We start from the raw sequence: 17,439 nt of genomic DNA, 5'->3' as shown, positions 1-17,439 counted from the left end.
TTTAAATTAAAAATACAGGACCCAAGTATCAAAGTGAGGGAATTATTGGGATGCTGAACGGCTGAAATCTGAACTGATGGGTTTCCAGTGGCCACAGAAGGCCTGGTCTGCAGGGTGACTCCTGTGCGCTTCCAGCTGCTGGAGCTGGCCCTCCATGTCCTCCCCAAAGCCACCGTGAGGGACTCAGAGGAGCAGGATGTGGCACCAGGTGGTTTTGGGTTACAGAGGCCTCATAAGGAGGTGTCTGCGGACAGGGCCCAGATTAGGTTGGCTTTGAGAACACTCATTACTCCCCTCCCTTGTTTTCTAGATGGCTTTTCTTTCCTCTATTTTATCACCCGATTGGACACGTCTTATGTGCTATGTGGGGTGCATTTATCAAATAGCTGTTGAATTCCTCTTTCTGGACACAAAAGGACCTCTGAAGTTGGACCTGAGCAGAAGGTCTGGGGCTGAGCCCAGTGTGTCTGCACAGCTCAGGCAAAGGAGAACAGGGAGGCGCCCTCTGAGCGGAGTAGGTGGGAAGCCCTGGGAGAAGCAGGCTGAGGGGCTGGGCGCGGAGGCAGTAGCCAGGGTGGAGGCCGGGGCATGAGCTCTGGGGAACCAGCAGTGAGCGGACTTTTGGCAAATTCTAGAACAGCTCTCCGAGCTTCAGGGCCATGGTGCGGGGGGTCTGCAGCCCGGAGGGGAGCCCGTCTGGACTGATACCACACTCCTGCTGCTTTGGAAACCTTTGATTCTGCCCAAAGGAGCATGAGGCAGCCTTTGGAGGTCCGGAGGGAGAGTCGGGGACCAGCTCCTCCAGTGAGGACTGTCTTGCTGGTGGGCTGCATGGTCTGGGAAGACTCTTCCCCTCTCTGGGTCTGAGTGTCCTTGTTTGTTTGGGGGCCCCATTTGCTGAGTGAGAGAATTGGGAGCTGAGTTCTGGGGAGCGCTCTCAAGTTCTGGAGTTAAGAACTGCTTAAGAGTTAACTGTTAACTCCAGGGCAAACTCTTGATGGCTTTCTGGTGTGACCTCCTCCTGGGTTATTTGCATTTTATAAGGTACTCCTTGGAGACCAAAATGCCCTGAAGACTCTAAAAGAATGGGGACTTAATGATGGCATAGGGTGTGTGTGTGTGTGTCTGAGAATGAAAGAGATGGTGTTGTTTACAATTCCTCAAACTTTAATCTGTCTCTGCTATATTGAAGGATGAAGATTTCAGGAATCATCTGTGATGCTCAGACCCCAGGGGTACGCACGGTGGAATGTGCAGGGATATTTTTAATACTTTATTTAGCTACAACAATTTTGTACGAGTTAACTGAAATGACAGGTGTCACATCAGTGTGCTTGTCATTTGGTGATTATCTGGGATCCTGGGGATGGAACGTTATCAGAGAGATGGGGGCCAGATTAGGTGATGCCCCGAGTCCCTTCAGGAGCAAGAGCTCGCCCCCGTGAACGGTGTTGGCTTTTGTTGGCTCCTTTTCCACCCCTTGTCTTCACCGCAGGGTCCCTGCGTATGCTCACCCCCAGAACACAAGCTCCTCCGGGCTGGTTCACTGCTGGGAGCAGTGAGCACCTGGAAGATAACAGGTGTTCAATAATTTATTGAGCACCTGCTATTTATTGAAGGTTGAAGGTTGCTGCTATGATCTCTGTTCTGCAGGTGAGACAATTGAGACTCCGAGTTCATCCAGCTGGAGAGTGGTCAGTGCTCTGGGGTCTGAGGGCTGAAAGCCCCGGGTTCTCTCTCTCTCTGGAGACACCTCCCAGGGGCGTGGTCATCAGATGGGTGGAGCTTGCTCTCCGCGGTGAGTCAGGGGCTGGTTCAGGGCATCACTCGCCCTTCAGCTCTGACAGCTGTGGCTCCACTGTCCGGGCTGCTGGACTTGGTAGCTTTTCAGGGTGGTATCTGGATACTGAAAGTGAAGCACCCACCTCGCATCCCAGCACCTCCCACTTTGCCATTTCAAAAATAAACTGAGTTTGTCCCTTCAAAGGGAAGGACTGGCAGACTGTACCTTTCCGCAATGACAACAGGCAAACTTTCAAGCAAAGGTTCAAATGTTGGAAAACTTATGTCCACCATTGCAAGCTTGATGGCTTCTTTTTTTAAAAATTTTATTTATTATTATATTATTTAATTATTCTATTTTGGCAGGGGGGTAGGTAATTAGTTTTATTTATCCTTAGAGGAGGTACTGGGGATTGAACCCAGGACTTTGTGCACGCTAAGCATGTGGTCTCCCACTTGAGCTGTACCCTCCCCCCTTGAACTTGATAGCTTCTCAATACTGAAAGACTTTCTGATGGGACTGGTAGGGATGTTAACAAATGTGACTTTTTGGATACCATATAATGAAATATGTCAACATTTGAAAAATCTGTACAACTCTGTGAACTAGTATTTGCCAAATGATCAACGACTAATGCTACAGAATCACACACAGATAAAAGATCTATTCAAAGTACAAGAACTCACAATACCTGAAATTTCTAAGAGATCCTAAGCAGGGAATTCATTGAATTTAAAGCAGTGATGACTTGGTAGGGCCTTCTGCCATCTGGCTTATGTAAATTCTCTTTGAAGAAAGAAACTCTTTACTCAGGTCTCAAAGAACTTCCAGAAATAAACTTCCTCAGAAAACAAGAGAGATAAAATACTACATATAAATTCTATACAAGTACAGGGAGAAAATGGAATAAGACAAATTACAATCAACATTAAAGGCAAGCAAGGAGAAAAAAAAGACATATAGGGAAAAAACCAGCTTATGGGAAGCACAAGAGTAAAATAAATTCAAATATATCAGCATTAATTATGATTATATACTATATATAATATGTGTTTATATATAATGTAAACTTGCCGGTTGAGACAGAGATTGTCAGAATGTATTAAAAATGAATTAAACCCAATTACCTGCTCTTTACCTGAAACATTAGCATACAGAATGTTTGAAAACATATGGATAGGAAAAATTTATTAGGAAATAGTCCATGAGTGCTCATTCATGGAACTATATTGATATCACAGAAAATGTGCTTTAGGATAAAAAGGTTTTACCAGGATAAACCCAGAATGTAAGATGTATTCAAATTGGAAATTGATTAATGCTATTCATTATATTACACAGATCAAAGGAGAAAATGCATATGCTCATTGCCATAGATGTAGAAAGTTATTCAATACAATTTAGCATTTATTAATTTGTATTCCTAGCAAACTAAGAGAACTTTTAAAATCTGATAAAAGCAATTCCCCAAATAATGATAAACTATTAGAAACACTTTAAAATAAGAAATAAGATATGGATACCTGCTCTAGTTGTATCTTTTAAACTTTGTACTGCACTCCTCAACAAAGCAACAGAGTGAAAATGAAGTAGAAGGAATGTCATTATTTGAACACACATATCTGTACAGAAAACCTAAATAATCTACAGGAAAATTCTTAAAATTATTAATGGTTTCTGTGGATATAAAATGAACACACAAAATAAAAATTGCATTTCTATGCAGCCATTAGAATATGTGATATCTTTAAAAACAAACAAATAGAAGTTTGGTACCTGGGAGATAAATCTAAAAATGGGTATCTAAGAGCTTTATAGACAAAATATTTTAAAAATATTTTAAAAACTCCATTTAGGGCTTTAAAAAGAAGACATACCATGTTTATGGATAGGTTGATTGACAATCATAAAGAAGTTAATATTCCCCAAATCAATAAAAATTCTCATTGGACTTTCCTATAGACTATCACAAACTGGTTCTAAAGTTTCTAAGGGAGATCAAGGGGCCAAGCATAACCAAGGTATTCCTGAAGAACAACCGGGCAGGTTACTTACCTGATACCAACATCAGCCCTCTGCTATGGATGTTGGCAGGTGTTACACACATCCCTGCAAGGAGGCACCATCGCTCTTATTTTATAAATAGAAAAACCGAGGCTCAGAGAAGTTAAGTAATACAAATTCTACAGCTGGGTTACTTAAAGCCAAAATTCAAATGCCCGTCTGTCAAGTCCTCCCATGCCCGGCCCTTTCTTGATGCTCTACTGATGCAGCCTCAAAGCACCCCAGGTGTAGAGAAAGCCCAGCACACATGTATAATTCTACTATTCAATACCTTTGGTCACCTCGGCTGATAAATAATCACTGTTCCGACTGAGCAAAACACACATACACACAGAGGAAATAGAGATGAGCAGGTTCAGCAGGAGTCGATCTGGTCCCATTTGTCACAAGTCAAGCTCTTTCAGAATCGCCGTAACAGGATATTAAATTCAACTCCTCCTTTTACAGTCATAGCTTCAGTCTTGGCGGAGGTCCCAAAGGCTGAGAACAGCAGTAGGTGCCGTGCACCCCCCACTACAGTCACGTGCTGGGCTACGTTTGCAGGATGGTGGGCTGGACCCAGTTCCCAGGTTCCCAACAAGGGGCTGAAAAGAGCAGAGCTCTGTGCTGAGCCACTCAACTGGCCAGGTGCCCTGCCGGGCATTTCCTGCACTTTAACTCGTTAGTGGCCACAGTGTTGTGAGATGGCAGCTGCCTTCTGTTTTAATTTTACATTTGATATTCAGAGAGGATGAAAATGATGATCAGAGTCATTTCGCTGCTACATGGCCGAGCTGGGCATCAAGTCCAGTTCAGCCTGACCTTAACGCCGGTGCCTTGACTTCTCTTTGGACCCTGGGTCATCTGGCCATGGGATCTTCCAGCTGGAAAAGGCACTTGAAAGTTTCTCTCCCAAACTGCTCTTTTTACAAAAGAGAAAACCGTGGCCCGCAGAGGGAACCACATGGCTCTTCTTAAAGTCTTACATGTGGAGCATGCATCGGAGCTGGGATTTGAAGACGAGGAATCCTGACTCAGTTCCACTGCCCTTTCTCTCTCTTGTTTGGGGGCCGAGGAGCCAATCTGCTTGCCCCAGTTCCATCGTCAGCAGCTGAGCCCACCTCAGGCTCCCATGTCCTCGGGTGTAAACGAGAATCTTCCAACTTGGCCAACTCCTGGGCTCAGGTGGCACTGTGATCAGGGTTGATTGCATGCTGGGGGGACGAGCTGAACCTTTTCTTAGGGTAAAAAAAGGCAAAAAGAAGACATTGTTAACATTATTACTATTTCTTATTGATGTACAATATTATATGTTACAGGTGTACAATGTAGTAATTCACAATTTTAAAGGTTATATACTCCATTTATAGTTATTATAAAATATTGGCTATATTCCCTGTTTTGTACAATACATCCTTGTAGCTTATTTTATTCATAATAGTTTGTACCTCTTAACCCCCTATCCTTATATTACATTTTTTTTTTTAACTACCCTGGTCTGTTTGTAACCAGGGCCTCTTAGAATGATGCTAAAAAGAAAAAAGAGTAGAGAAATGATCCCAAATTTAAACTGCAATTCTTCCTGTCATTTCCTGGTCAGCATAAGGAATATTGAATTTTCTATCTAAGTGCTCGTATAAGATACGAAGTAACCCGGGTAACGGGGGCAATTGCTACTTAAATTGGGATCTTGCAAAAGTCAATGATCAGGAACTAGAGCATGCATTTTCTCCCAAGCCAAAAAATTTATGCTTCAAAGTGATGTCTGGCTGCTCACCTCATGTCAGCATTAAACCTGGAGTGGGCTCCTCTCCTGGCTCCACATCTGGGTGAAAAAGACAAAGAAAAACTTCTCATCTGAAAAGCTGTAAATCTTCTAAGATATGTGATCCTATATTTTCAAGACTGAAACGGTCTTAGGAGTTGAAGAAGTTTAAGAAAGCAAAATTTAACTCCTATTCAGTCCTTTATTGAATCGCGCAAAGCAAAAATCCTGGATTCCCCTGGATGACACTTTATCACAATCTCGGCAGGTCTAGAGCTTGGGGAAGAGCTGCAGATGGCAGGAGGAGGGGAGGCTGGCCCTGTGGGGGTCACCTCCCGGCACCCTGCGCTGACTTCTCTTTCTTGAATCGGTGCGAGATAGTTCATGTTACAAGAGCGGAAAAGGAGCTTAGTGGTTCCTTGGCGGGGTAATCCGCAATCTTGGCCGCACAGTGGGAATTTCCTGCGATGCTTTAAGAAACTCTTGAGTGCACGGCCCCCACTCCTAGAGATTTTGATTCAAAGGATGCTGTCGGTGCTCAGCACCTGCGTTATTGAAAAGATCCTTAGGTGATTTGAATGTTCAGTCAGGGTTGGAACCCTGGCTTCTCACGGAGGAGTAACGTGAGGGTTAAATGTGGAAAGCAAAACAAAACAAAACAAAACAACAACAACAAAAAAAACAAAACACCCAGTACAGTACCTAGAAGCTAGGCGCTCCGACAGGGTGGCTTCCGTCCCTTGACCTCCTCTGGTGTCCCCTCTCTCCTGCGCCCCCCACCTTCGATCTCCTCCATCCTATCCTTCCCATTCCCTCCCCACCTTGGGTTCCCGATGAGCTAACACAAGCAACAACCTTTGCAAATCCCACTGAAGTGTCCCCCCTGTTCTCGTGTGCGCATGCTCGCGTGTGCGGGGCGGGTTCCATACCTTCTTTGGAGGAAGGAGGCCGGGTGGGAAGCGCTGAGTCTCTGATTCCTGAGAAGGTGCAGGGAGCTTGTCTGTTGCCCACGAGGGGAGCTTCTTGGAGCTTTCACTGTCTTTGTAACTTGGGTGTCCAATCTGAAAGTGTAGACCATCCTAAGCTGGAGATGGGTGGCCTGAGTCGGGAGAGAGCTCCATGCTCCTGCAGCCTGGGGGGGTGTCCCACTTGGGAATGAAGAAGGGAGGGCGATTGCAGGCCTGGGTTTAGAATTTGTCCTGTTGTGCATCTGCCCCGTGCGGGAGTGACTGGCAGCCTCCTGCTGGGTGGAGGCAGGGCAGCAGATCCTGGGAGGTGTGGGTGCATGCAGTCGGCTGGCCCCCGTGTGCCTCGTTACCCGTCTCTTGCTACCCTTCCGCCTTCAGGTCTTGAGGCTACTGCACGTTTGGGCACACGGGGTGGGAAGGCTCACCCTTCTTTTCCAGCATGTGGCTTGGATTCTGTCATCTCTGAAAGGGCCACGAGAGAAGCACTCCCCCGCTGCCAACCCCGAGCCAGAGTTTGAGATAGTCTTGTTTCACCACTGCTGACCTTAGGAGACCACCGTGTCCGAAATGAAGGCTGCCCCTTCTTGCATTGTTTAAAATACTTCAGCAGATTGAACATGGGTCATTTTCAGGGTGGCTATGAGAAATCAGTGTCTTAGCTAGGTAGCTGCAGGGGCCCAGAGAGACCTTAACCAGACTCTTCAAACAGCAGAAGGACTTCCCTAAGCAGCCTGCTGACCTTGGCCCAGCCCTCAGATGCCCTCATCTTCAGGTACCAGGGGAGGGACCCTTCCTGCAATTGTTGCGACTCTCACGTTGAATATATTTCTTTGGTTCTTTGCATGCCTGTGTAGTTAAGAAGTGGCTTTGGCTCTGCACTGTATTTTCCTTTGAAATTGTGGCGGACTTGAGACACCAAGTAACCCTGGAAGTCTCTTTGAAATGAGCTCAACTTTTTATTTAAGATGGGCTTTAATTGACCATAGAAATGAAAAGTTCTTACCCAAGACGGATATTGGAAAGACATACATCAGTGATTTTATTTCCTGATTACTGTTTGTATTGGAATTAAGCTCTTCCAAATGAAGACTCGGGTGTAGGAGAAAAAAATTATGAGCCACTTCTGAGAGTAACACACCCACTATGGTACATCTAGACATAACTTGAACTTTTCATCAATACGCTGCCAATAGAAGTCTGCTGCCCTCCGGGGTGAAACTGCCCTGGCTGGGAGAGTAATTTGATCTTGGAGTGACTTTAATCAATGTGCTTTTGTTAAACAAATATTTTCAATTTTGCAGCAGGTTTGTTTGCTGTGTAAATTTCTTTTTGCTGCCAATATGCTGAGCTGGCACCATTAATTTCCACAGGTGGGACAGGACTGCTGGCGTCCCTGGGTTACTTCTCAGCGTGTTGGGAGCTGGAGGGATAGAATTTCCTGAGCCGTTCCAGCCAGCTGCTCAGCACCTGGGGCAACGTCTGCAACGACTCGGGGTGACCACCCTCTAACACCAAGTGCCCCCCACGTTGCTGAGGGAGGTTCAGTTGTCTGAGGTTTATTTTGGACGCATTTCTAATCATAGTGGTCGGCCCAGACAGGAAGGCTGAGCCAGGAATGAAATATCTGCGAGCCACAGATGTTCCAGCTTGGGGGAACTTTCTGGAATGACCTCTCCTGGAGACTCTGCCAGTGGCAGTGGAGGAGATTATCTGAGGTCTGTTCACTAAGTCAGTGGCTTAAGAGGCAGCATATTAAGATTCTGTGTTTCAATTTATAGAAACTGATTTCATAAAAATTGCTGGTGGTGAATCATCGTTTTAATGCATTTTCATCTATTCTCCTTTCAGCCTTCAGCGGGTAGGAAAAAATTCCTTTTGAATGTGTCCCTACAGTTTTACTGTAAGGAGACCCGTGGAAAGCAAAGCTGAAGCTCCGTAGAGGGAACAGGGCACAGAAATGCCCGCACACCCGCCCCCGCACCCACGCAGCGCACCCGCACGCAGTCACACCTGGCCTCAGAGGCTGGCCTGACCCCGCTGGTCTCATTTGGTCAGCTTTCTCTCTCTTTTCTTCATAATTCTGCCAGTGACAGGAAGCAACTGGAGGGGTGGCCTCCTGTCTCAGCCTGCAATGTTCTCTGCTCCAGTTACCCTCCTTCAAAGTTTGCCCATCTTCAGGGCTCAGCCCCTGTGCTGGACTGAGTGCGCCCAAGGCTCTTGTTTTGCTCTTCTCTTATTGTCGGAGGCGTTGGCTGCCTCGTTCCATTGTCTTTGCTAGCTGTTTTGAAGACGGGGACTCTCTCTGAGTTGCGTTCCAAGCTCCTAGCTTAGCGTCACGTATGAGGAGGGAGAGTCCTTCACCTGAGGCTCTGAGTGACCGTCTCGAGCCCATGCTCCCCGCCATCGGGCTGGCTGAGCAGCTGGTCTGGGCAGCTCCGCTGGCCGACGCCTGTGGCGAAGGAGCACCTCCTGCAGGTTGGTGGCTGACTGGCATCATCACTGTGGAAGCCAGGTTTCTAGCCTACTTTTATAGACAATAAAGCAGCCCGAAGAATACAGTAGCTGCCATTTCTCTTGGTCTTTGACAAAGGCAGTGGCCTGGGGTGAAAAGTTTTCACTTCTGACAGTGATGATGGCAATCTCTTCCAAGTGTCTTCTCTATAGTCAAATGTAGGGGTCGGCGCTTTCAAGGATGTTCTCTCACAAACCCAGGTGGCAGGTGATAAGAGACACACTGCAGTCGCGAACAATCAGGGGATGGAGGTGAAATCAGTTTCCAAAGCTAGACTCAGAGCTGCTGAAGCCAGGGCTGCCTGACTTCAAAGCCCCTGCTCTACTGGGTTCCGGTCCCAAATCACTCGTCTAGAATTTGGGTTCCAAGTGATGTGGCATTTTGAAATAAAGATCAAAGATCTTCCCCTTGATGATCTATTGATTTTCATGACAGGGTGAGATTTGGGTTAGTGAGTCGTGCACAGATTGGAGTTCATTCCAACCTGTTTCCTGGTCACGTCTTTAACACGGACCTCCAAAGAATTAAACCTCCCACGACTCATTGGGTCCAGGTGTGCCTCAAACTGTCATTTCTGTTGTGACATACCAGTGCATACTCAGAGGTTAGTTTTTATGATGAGAAAGGAAGAAAATATTTTCTAAGCTTATGTTTCCCCTATTGAAAATTCTTGGATGATTTTGCCGTTACGGTTGAATGAGTCATTTCCAATCTGATGGACACAATGGTGCACCAGAGTGTTCTGTCCCCTAAATCTGGGAGAAGCGTGCGTGATTTCCAGACTGCCCAAGCAAGTGCTTAAACTTGGGTCTATGAGTAATTGGTTGGACCAATGAATGGAGGAATGTGTCTGACACATCAGTGATGCCAGCTCTATGGTAAAGGACCCAATGGCGACTGCAGAGGGAGGGCATACTGACAGGAGTATATGTCTGAAATGGGGCCAAGAAACATGAAACAGCAAGCACAGATATGCGTGCTGGCAGACACTGCAGTATGAAAGGACTTAGTACTTACTGGCACTTAATGAAGAGATCTTGGTTAGCAAAGCAGGACACCTTCTCAGAAGTGCATGGCTCTTGGCCCCTCCCACCCAGCATCATATGCCATAAGCAGGACTTTCTGCTAGGATGACAATCTGAGAACACACATATATCCCTGCCCTCATTCCCACTGGAAAATAAAAAAGGAGCTACCTCCCTGCTGTAGTGTGGCATCCACACTCTGGAAACTTTGAGGAATTTCTGGATCGCTATTCCTGGATTGAGGAGGAGTTTGTGATTCCCTTTGCATAAAGAAACAGTTTGCTTGGGTGGGGAGAGGGAGGCGAGAGCTCACAATGCAGTTCTTTACCACAAGCCTGAGACCCCATATCTGCGATTCCAAAATGTGAGCCTATCTGAAAAAGCATTGCTGTTTTTCAAAATTGGCACCAAGATGGATCTGGCCACAATATCTAATCCTACCTGAACTGTGATGGATAATTGTCATGACATTGGGAATATAGGAGAAATAAATTCGCATTGGTGAAATGGGGAAAATGAGCGATGAGTTAACTGCTGCCTTGGACCATGCACTTACCTGTGAGTGAGAGATAATGGCTGTTTACCCACTCAGAGACTGTTTGGACAGACACTCGTGGTTGCTGAGAGCGAGGACACACGAGGCAGTTTGAACAGCCATCTCTCGTGGTGCTGGCTCTTCACTTGAGTATTTTGCTTGTACTTGAACTTTTTATAAATGAAAGCACACAGTGTGTACTCTTTTGTAACTGACATCTTCTGCTCAACATCATGTCCGTAGATTCATCCTTCTCACTGTGCAAATCAGTTGCCTTATACATCACTGTACCACGGGGTGTTATCCATTCTCCTGCTGATGGACGTTTGGGTTGTTTCCAATGTTTGGCTGTTCTGAACAAAGCAGCTGCGAACATTCTCATACAGGTCTTTGTATAAACATATGTTTTCATTTCTCTTGAGTAAATACCCCAGTCATATGGCAGGTCAATGTTTAACGGTATGAGAAGCGTCCAAAATGTTTTCCAAAATGGTCATATCATTTTGCACTCCCATCGGCATCACACTGAGCGTTGTAGTTGGGGAACACCCTCCCCAACGCTTGGTGTCACCTGTCTTTTCAGTCTTAGCCATTCTCATGGGTAAATGTCGTCACTGAGGTTCTAATTTGCATTTCCCTAATGGCTAATGATATTGCGCGTCTTCTAATGTGTTTATTTCAAGCACACATATCTGACAAAGGATTTACACTTAGAATATATAATGAACTCTTACAAATGAATAATAAAAAGACAAACCACCCAATGAAAATGAGCAAAAGACCTGAACAAACACTTCACAAAAGAAGATGACGTGAAAACCATATCTTTGTTTTGTGTCTTTTTCTGACTCATGCCTGTCGCTTCTGTGTTGGACGTTGCTCTTTCACAACAGTGCTTAGCATGTGCCAAGCGTATTTCTAAGCCCTTGACGGTGTTAATTCACTTATTCCTCAATATTAACCTATTTAACTCTCAAAGCAAACTTATAAGGTGTAATTATCCCCGTTTTACAGAGAAGGAGCTGAAACCTGATGAGGCTAGATTACTTGCCAAAAATTAGAGCTGGTCAGTGGATGATCCAGATGCCAGCCCAGGCAGCCTGGCTCCAAGCTCTTAATCACTATCTGTGCTTCTTGCTACAAAGTGAATGCTTCAAGGGCTTGCCATCTTTCTGCTGCAATTTTTCAAAATACAATTTTTCAAAATTTTGTAAGTACAGGGGCATTGCTGATTGCCGTCATGTAAATTTTCATAGTGGTGGTACTTTGGGAGTTGGGACTTTGATGCCCCCAGTGAGTAAGAAGGTGATTTTCAAGTCTCTTCTAACTGAAAAAAGCTTTTCAGTGGTACCGAGAAAAGCTTTTTAGTCTTTAGAGAACAAAAAGAAAAAGGAGATCTTCTGGTCTGAGGGCTGCCTGGAAAAGATCTGTCCAGTTTAACTCAAAACCTTTTCCTCCATGGAATTTCCCAACATCCCTAGAAATCCCTTCCCCGCTCCTACCATGTCAGCAGTCGTGATGGAGGTTAACAGCTGCCTTCCTGCAGCAACATTCTGGCTCATTCGGGCTTTCTGCCTTACCTAGGTTCCTTACCCGTTGCATGGATGACGTGACCCAAGCACCATTTTATTTGAAACTACTGTCACTTTCCTAATTAACAGAAAATTATTATTTTCTGTTATTAAGTAAGACTCTTCTTAACAGTCGTACTCTTTTGAATTTGCTTCATTTGAATACAGCAGTATTAAAAATTCGCACTTAGAAAACATACTTACATGTGTGTGTATAATCACACCTAGTATTCATAAAAGTGGAGGGAACTTTTTTCATTCAGTTAATTCAACAAATATTTATTGAGTGCCTGCAAGATGCCGGGTACCATGGGGAGAAACGAATGAAGTATCATTGAGCCCCTGATTATCAGGATGGTAGAAACATGCGGTCAGATACATGCTATATCAGTTTCCATTGTGTTTCAGAAGTTCTTTGGTGGTGGGGGAGACAGCGAGGAGAGCTTCACCGTGGACATGGTGGGAGGAGCCCTTCATGACACAATCGCCAGCTGTGCCTACTCCTTGCCAGCAGAGGAGCTACAGTTTGAGGGACTGGTCGGATGTAAGATGACGACAAATGGGTGGGTGGGAGGCAGCTTCATGGGTACAAGGGCGAGCACAGTTAAAGGCCAGGAGTGAGGCGTCCAGTTCCTTTTCCCACAGGTTAAGAGTTAGTGGGAAATTTCGGCTGCGGCAGGGAAGGCGGCTACCAGTGTAAAAACCCTGAGCTGAGGTCTCCGGAGGGGGTGTATGTGGTTGACGTGGGACGGAATGCTGATCTGCCCTGTGCCTACTCTCCAGCCACCCCTGAGAACCTCGTGCCTGTGTGCTGGGGCAAGGGACCCTGCCCTGTGTTTGAATGTTACAATATGGTGCTCAGAACTGGTGGAAGGAAGCTGAAATATCGGACATCCAGCAGATAACTGCTAAAGACAGACTGCCTCAAAGGAGATGTAACCTTGATCATAAAGAATGTGACTTTAGCCGATCGTGGGACCTATTGCTGCCGGATCCAATTCCCAGGCCCAATGAATGATCAAAAATAAAACCTGGAGTTGGTCATCAAACCACCTCCTCGATGGAACGACGTCTCTACAGGCTCTCCAAGGATGCTCACCACCGAGGGACACGGCTTAGAGTCACAGACACTGGAGACCCTCCATGATAAAAATCAAACAGTCCCTGTGTTCCTGTGATACGTGAAAGAGATGGTCTGATGCACAAGTCATGAGACTGGCTGAGCAGACGATGGATTTCTGGCCGTTTGCTGCCACTGTGTCTGTGTTCCCACAGGAAATACCCTCACTGGCTAGTGAGTTATAAGACATGGGTGCGACCACCAGAACAAGCCTCTACTTCGGAGCAGGGGTCTCTGCTGGCCTGGCTCTCATTCTTGTGGCTGGTGCTTCCATCCTCAGATGGTACTCTGGTAGCAAAAAGAAGTTACAAAGTTCAAGCTTGATCACTTTGGCCAACCGCCTCCCGTTAGGGTTAACAAATACAGTCGCAGAGAGGATGTACTCGGAAGAAAACATTTATGTCATTGAGGAGAACGTGTATGAAATGGAGGACCCATATGAATACTGCTGTGACGCCAAGAGGTGCAGGTTTCGAATTCCCGGTTTGTCCCTTCCCATCCCCTTTACTCCCTGGTAGCCATAGGGTTGTTCTCTGTGTCTGTGAGTCTGTTTCTGTTTTGTAGATAAATTCATTTGTGTCCTTTTTTTTGGGTTCTACATATGGGCGGTGGTATCACGTGGTGTTTTTCTTTCTCTTTCTGGCTTGCTTCACTTGGAATGACAGTCTCCGGGTCCTTCAGTGTTGCTGCAAATGGCATTATTCTTTTTTGTGGCTGAGTAGTATTCCACTGTGTGTGTGTGTGTGTGTGTGTGTGTGTGTGTGTCTATACACCACGTCTTCTTTGTCCAGTCAGCTGTTGCTGGGCATTTGGGTTGTTTCCATGTCTTGGCTGTTGTGAATGCTGCTGCTGTAGACATTGGGGTGCAGGTGTCTTTTCAAATTATATACACCCAGGGGTGGGGTTGCTGGATCATATGTTAGGTTTATTTGTATTTTTTGGGGGGGCCCTCCGTGCTGTCCTCCGTAGTGGCTGCACCGATTTGCATTCCCGCCAGCCGTGTGGGAGGGTTCCTTTTTCTCCACACCCTCTCTAGACTTAATGCTAATTTTTTCATTTGCCTTTCAATAAGCTGGAAGAATATACTCAAATTAACATGGCTACTCCACAGGGGCAAATAGTCAAGAGACAGACTTTCACTTTTTTATTTTACGTGCTTCTATAATTCTTTAAATTATATTCTCCATAGTTTTGAAATAAAAAAATAAATTCAAGTATTAAAAAAAATGAGTTAGTGGGATCCAGGACTGGGGTTGACTGCATCGAAGGTCCCAAGTGTCCCTGGGCAACAGAACCTTCCATGGCAGGTGTACACAGATCATTCTTCCCATTTCTGATGGCAGGGGGTGAGTAGAAAAAGGTCTTGCACGTTCTCCAGGATCAACTTTTCCTGAAGTTATATGTGACTATTACAAAGGCTTGAAAATTTAAGGGGTGGTTAAGAGGCCAATTATAATACGCACAATGGAGTTGCTCTCCAGGTAAGTGTATTCTCTAGCACTCAAGAAACAAAATGAAGTTTCTTCAGTCTCCCTCTTCTGACACATGCTTTGGCTTTTTTTTTCTTTAAGTTTTTCTTTGAAGATTGTGTAGAAAATGTTAGCATCTACGATTTTTCAAAAAAAAGCAAATGCTGCCACGCAGGTGGATATGGTCCGGGGACTGGGTTTGTGTTTAGGACGCTTCTCAAAATGCCTGGATTTCCCTAAAGCCTATTTTAAAGGGCAAATTCATTTGACAGAAGATGTAGAAATTCAGTAAAAGAAAATGTACCTTGGGGTACCTGGTGACCCCAAGTATATGAATGGAAGCAATGCCCTCTCCATTCCTGAACGGCCAAACAGACTGGGTGCTGGCTTCATACAAAGTATCATTTTTAGTCACAGAATGTTGCACTCTAAAGGGACATTGAAGGAAGTCCCTCAAGTGTCATGACACAAAGAGAAGGGTTATGGTGGCAAAACTGTTCTCGCCACCCTCCACTCTAAGGCTCTGTAGAGAAGTTGCTGACTTTTAAGATGAGGCTCTTTCTTAAATACTCCGGGCTACTTCTTCCAAGGTTGTTGAGTGAAAGCCGCCTGGAGGGTGGCACTTTCTCTTTACCGAGGCACAGGGCTTATGGTGCAAAATGCTCCGTGCTCCCCATGCATCCATAGGACTGGGCAGCCCATGCATTTCATTGGCTCAACAGCTCAAGCACTCACCACTATGGGGAAAGCACTGGGGTGGGCATAGTGGGCTCAAAGACCCCTGTGGCGTGGTCTCTTCTCACGGAGGTCACATTTTGAGATGTAGGAGAGACATGCTTCCATCATCACATGTGAGATTTACCATCGTGGTAAGAACTTAGATGCTACGAGACCAGAGTGACCGAAATGATAAAATTTGGCCAGAGGGGCTAGGAAATACTTCCATGGTGAGCTGACACTTGGGCTTGGATTTGGATTCACCAGGCGGAGAAGAAGATATGTTCTAGGTAGAGGGCACACCCACACCCCATCTGTGAGAGGATACAAAGGGGTCCCTAAGTTTGGGTGACATGAATAGGGAGGCAGGGAGAGATGAAAGACGAAGTTGGTAAGGTTGCTTAGGGTCATATGGTCAGTCTTGTCCTCTATGTAAAAGGATTTAGACCCAATCTTGCAAGTCTAGGGGTGACGTTGAATACGCTATGCCAGGAAGTCTGGTGAGAGTGGCGTTGGGATAAATGCTGGCAGCAGAGTGGAGGGTGCTGGAACTCATGGCAGAGGCTGGGAACAAGAAATTACCCTGGGAAGATATGTAAGTGGTGATTAAATATCAGTGTTACGAAGCATGGAGAGAGGGCGTGGGCTCGGACCCCTGACTTCTTCAGCTTGAATCCCAGCTCTGCCCCTTCCTATCTGCATATTCTTGTGCAAGTTAGTTAGCCCCTCTGGGTCTTGGTTTCATTGTCTATAAAATGGGGATAAAAGCAGTAACCAGAGCAGCATCTTCTCAAACCCGACCATGAACGCACCTCGGCTTGTTAAAATGCACTCTCCGAGTCAGTTGGCTCTCTGTGGAACCTGAGATCCTGCATCTCAAATAAGCTCCTGGATGGTGGTGACACTGCTGGTTCGCAGATCACACTTTGAGTAGCAAGGCTTTTAATGGTTATTTGGAAGATTATATAGTAAATACACGTAAGAAACACCAAGAGCAGCTTCCAGGATACTAAGAGATAGCCATTATTACGATCCATAAGACAGACTTGAACATTATGGCTCAATTATTGCTTTATAAGTGCTTTATCCACTAGAAAGTTCTCTAAAGACAATTCTGCAGCATCTAGGCCCCCTTTCTGGCCAGTTTCCTGTGGAGGGTTGGAGGGGGGCTCCGAGCCCCCATGATGATGGGTGGTATCATTCAGCCACAAAGAAAGGTGGTCTCTGGTTAACAAATACATCATTGAAGCTCTTCCAGGTCCCACATGAAGTTAGGAGGCAGGGCTGAGTCTTTCCTCTGTGAGTAGAACATGGGATTCCTGTGTGCAAAGCACTCCAGAGAGAGATGGGTTGACGGTTGAGGACCCCTCAAACTACGGTTTGGGCTCAAAAGATTTAGGAACTAGATAGAGTGGCTTCTACTCCTTCCCTTTGTAGGAATTTGAGCTGCAGCTTCCACTGGGGCTGGGCTGGGCTACCTGCTGGGTTTCTCTTAGAGTAGGGAGGACGATGGGTGAAAAGGCATGCACTTGAATTTTGCAGAGAAATTAGAAAAAAATGGGAATATGAGACTGGACAGCAAAGAGCAAACCAGTCAAATAAACTTCACAAGTACTTAAATTTTATTTTCAAAAGTGAGGTTCTGGCCAGCAAAAAAAAAAAAAAAAAAAAAGTTCTAATTTTATCTCCCCTCCTCTCCCTAAAGCATCTCCATGCGCATGCTCCCAGCTCTCCCTTTGGTGAAGAATGAGCTCCCTGTGGGGAGGAAAGAGTGGTTCTCCAATGATGAACTTCAACAAAGGGAGGGCTCAAACATTACTTTAAAAGCCACTATGTGAGGACAGACGTTTTATTTTCTGTGGGCATTCTACAACGTGTAAATGCTTGATTCTTTGCGAAAAGCCAGAGCAGCTGAAAAGAAAGGGAAAAAA

The 17,439-nt window shown here is 45.6% G+C and overlaps 1 long non-coding RNA gene across 1 annotated transcript; it reads right to left on the bottom strand.

Annotated features, from left to right (window-relative positions):
- Positions 1–2,954: 2,954 nt before the first annotated feature.
- LOC140689699 (uncharacterized) lies at positions 2,955–8,499 on the bottom strand. The gene is made up of 3 exons (XR_012064747.1): positions 6,521–8,499; positions 5,604–5,651; positions 2,955–5,064 (listed from the first exon to the last, which is right to left on the bottom strand). It is a non-coding gene; the product is annotated as an uncharacterized lncRNA (long non-coding RNA).
- Between the last annotated feature and the right edge of the window lie 8,940 nt (positions 8,500–17,439).

Source organism: Vicugna pacos, chromosome 27 (genome assembly GCF_048564905.1).
Source record: "Vicugna pacos chromosome 27, VicPac4, whole genome shotgun sequence".
Classification (NCBI taxonomy): Eukaryota; Metazoa; Chordata; class Mammalia; order Artiodactyla; family Camelidae; genus Vicugna; species Vicugna pacos.
This window is presented reverse-complemented; position numbering and strand designations above follow the sequence as displayed.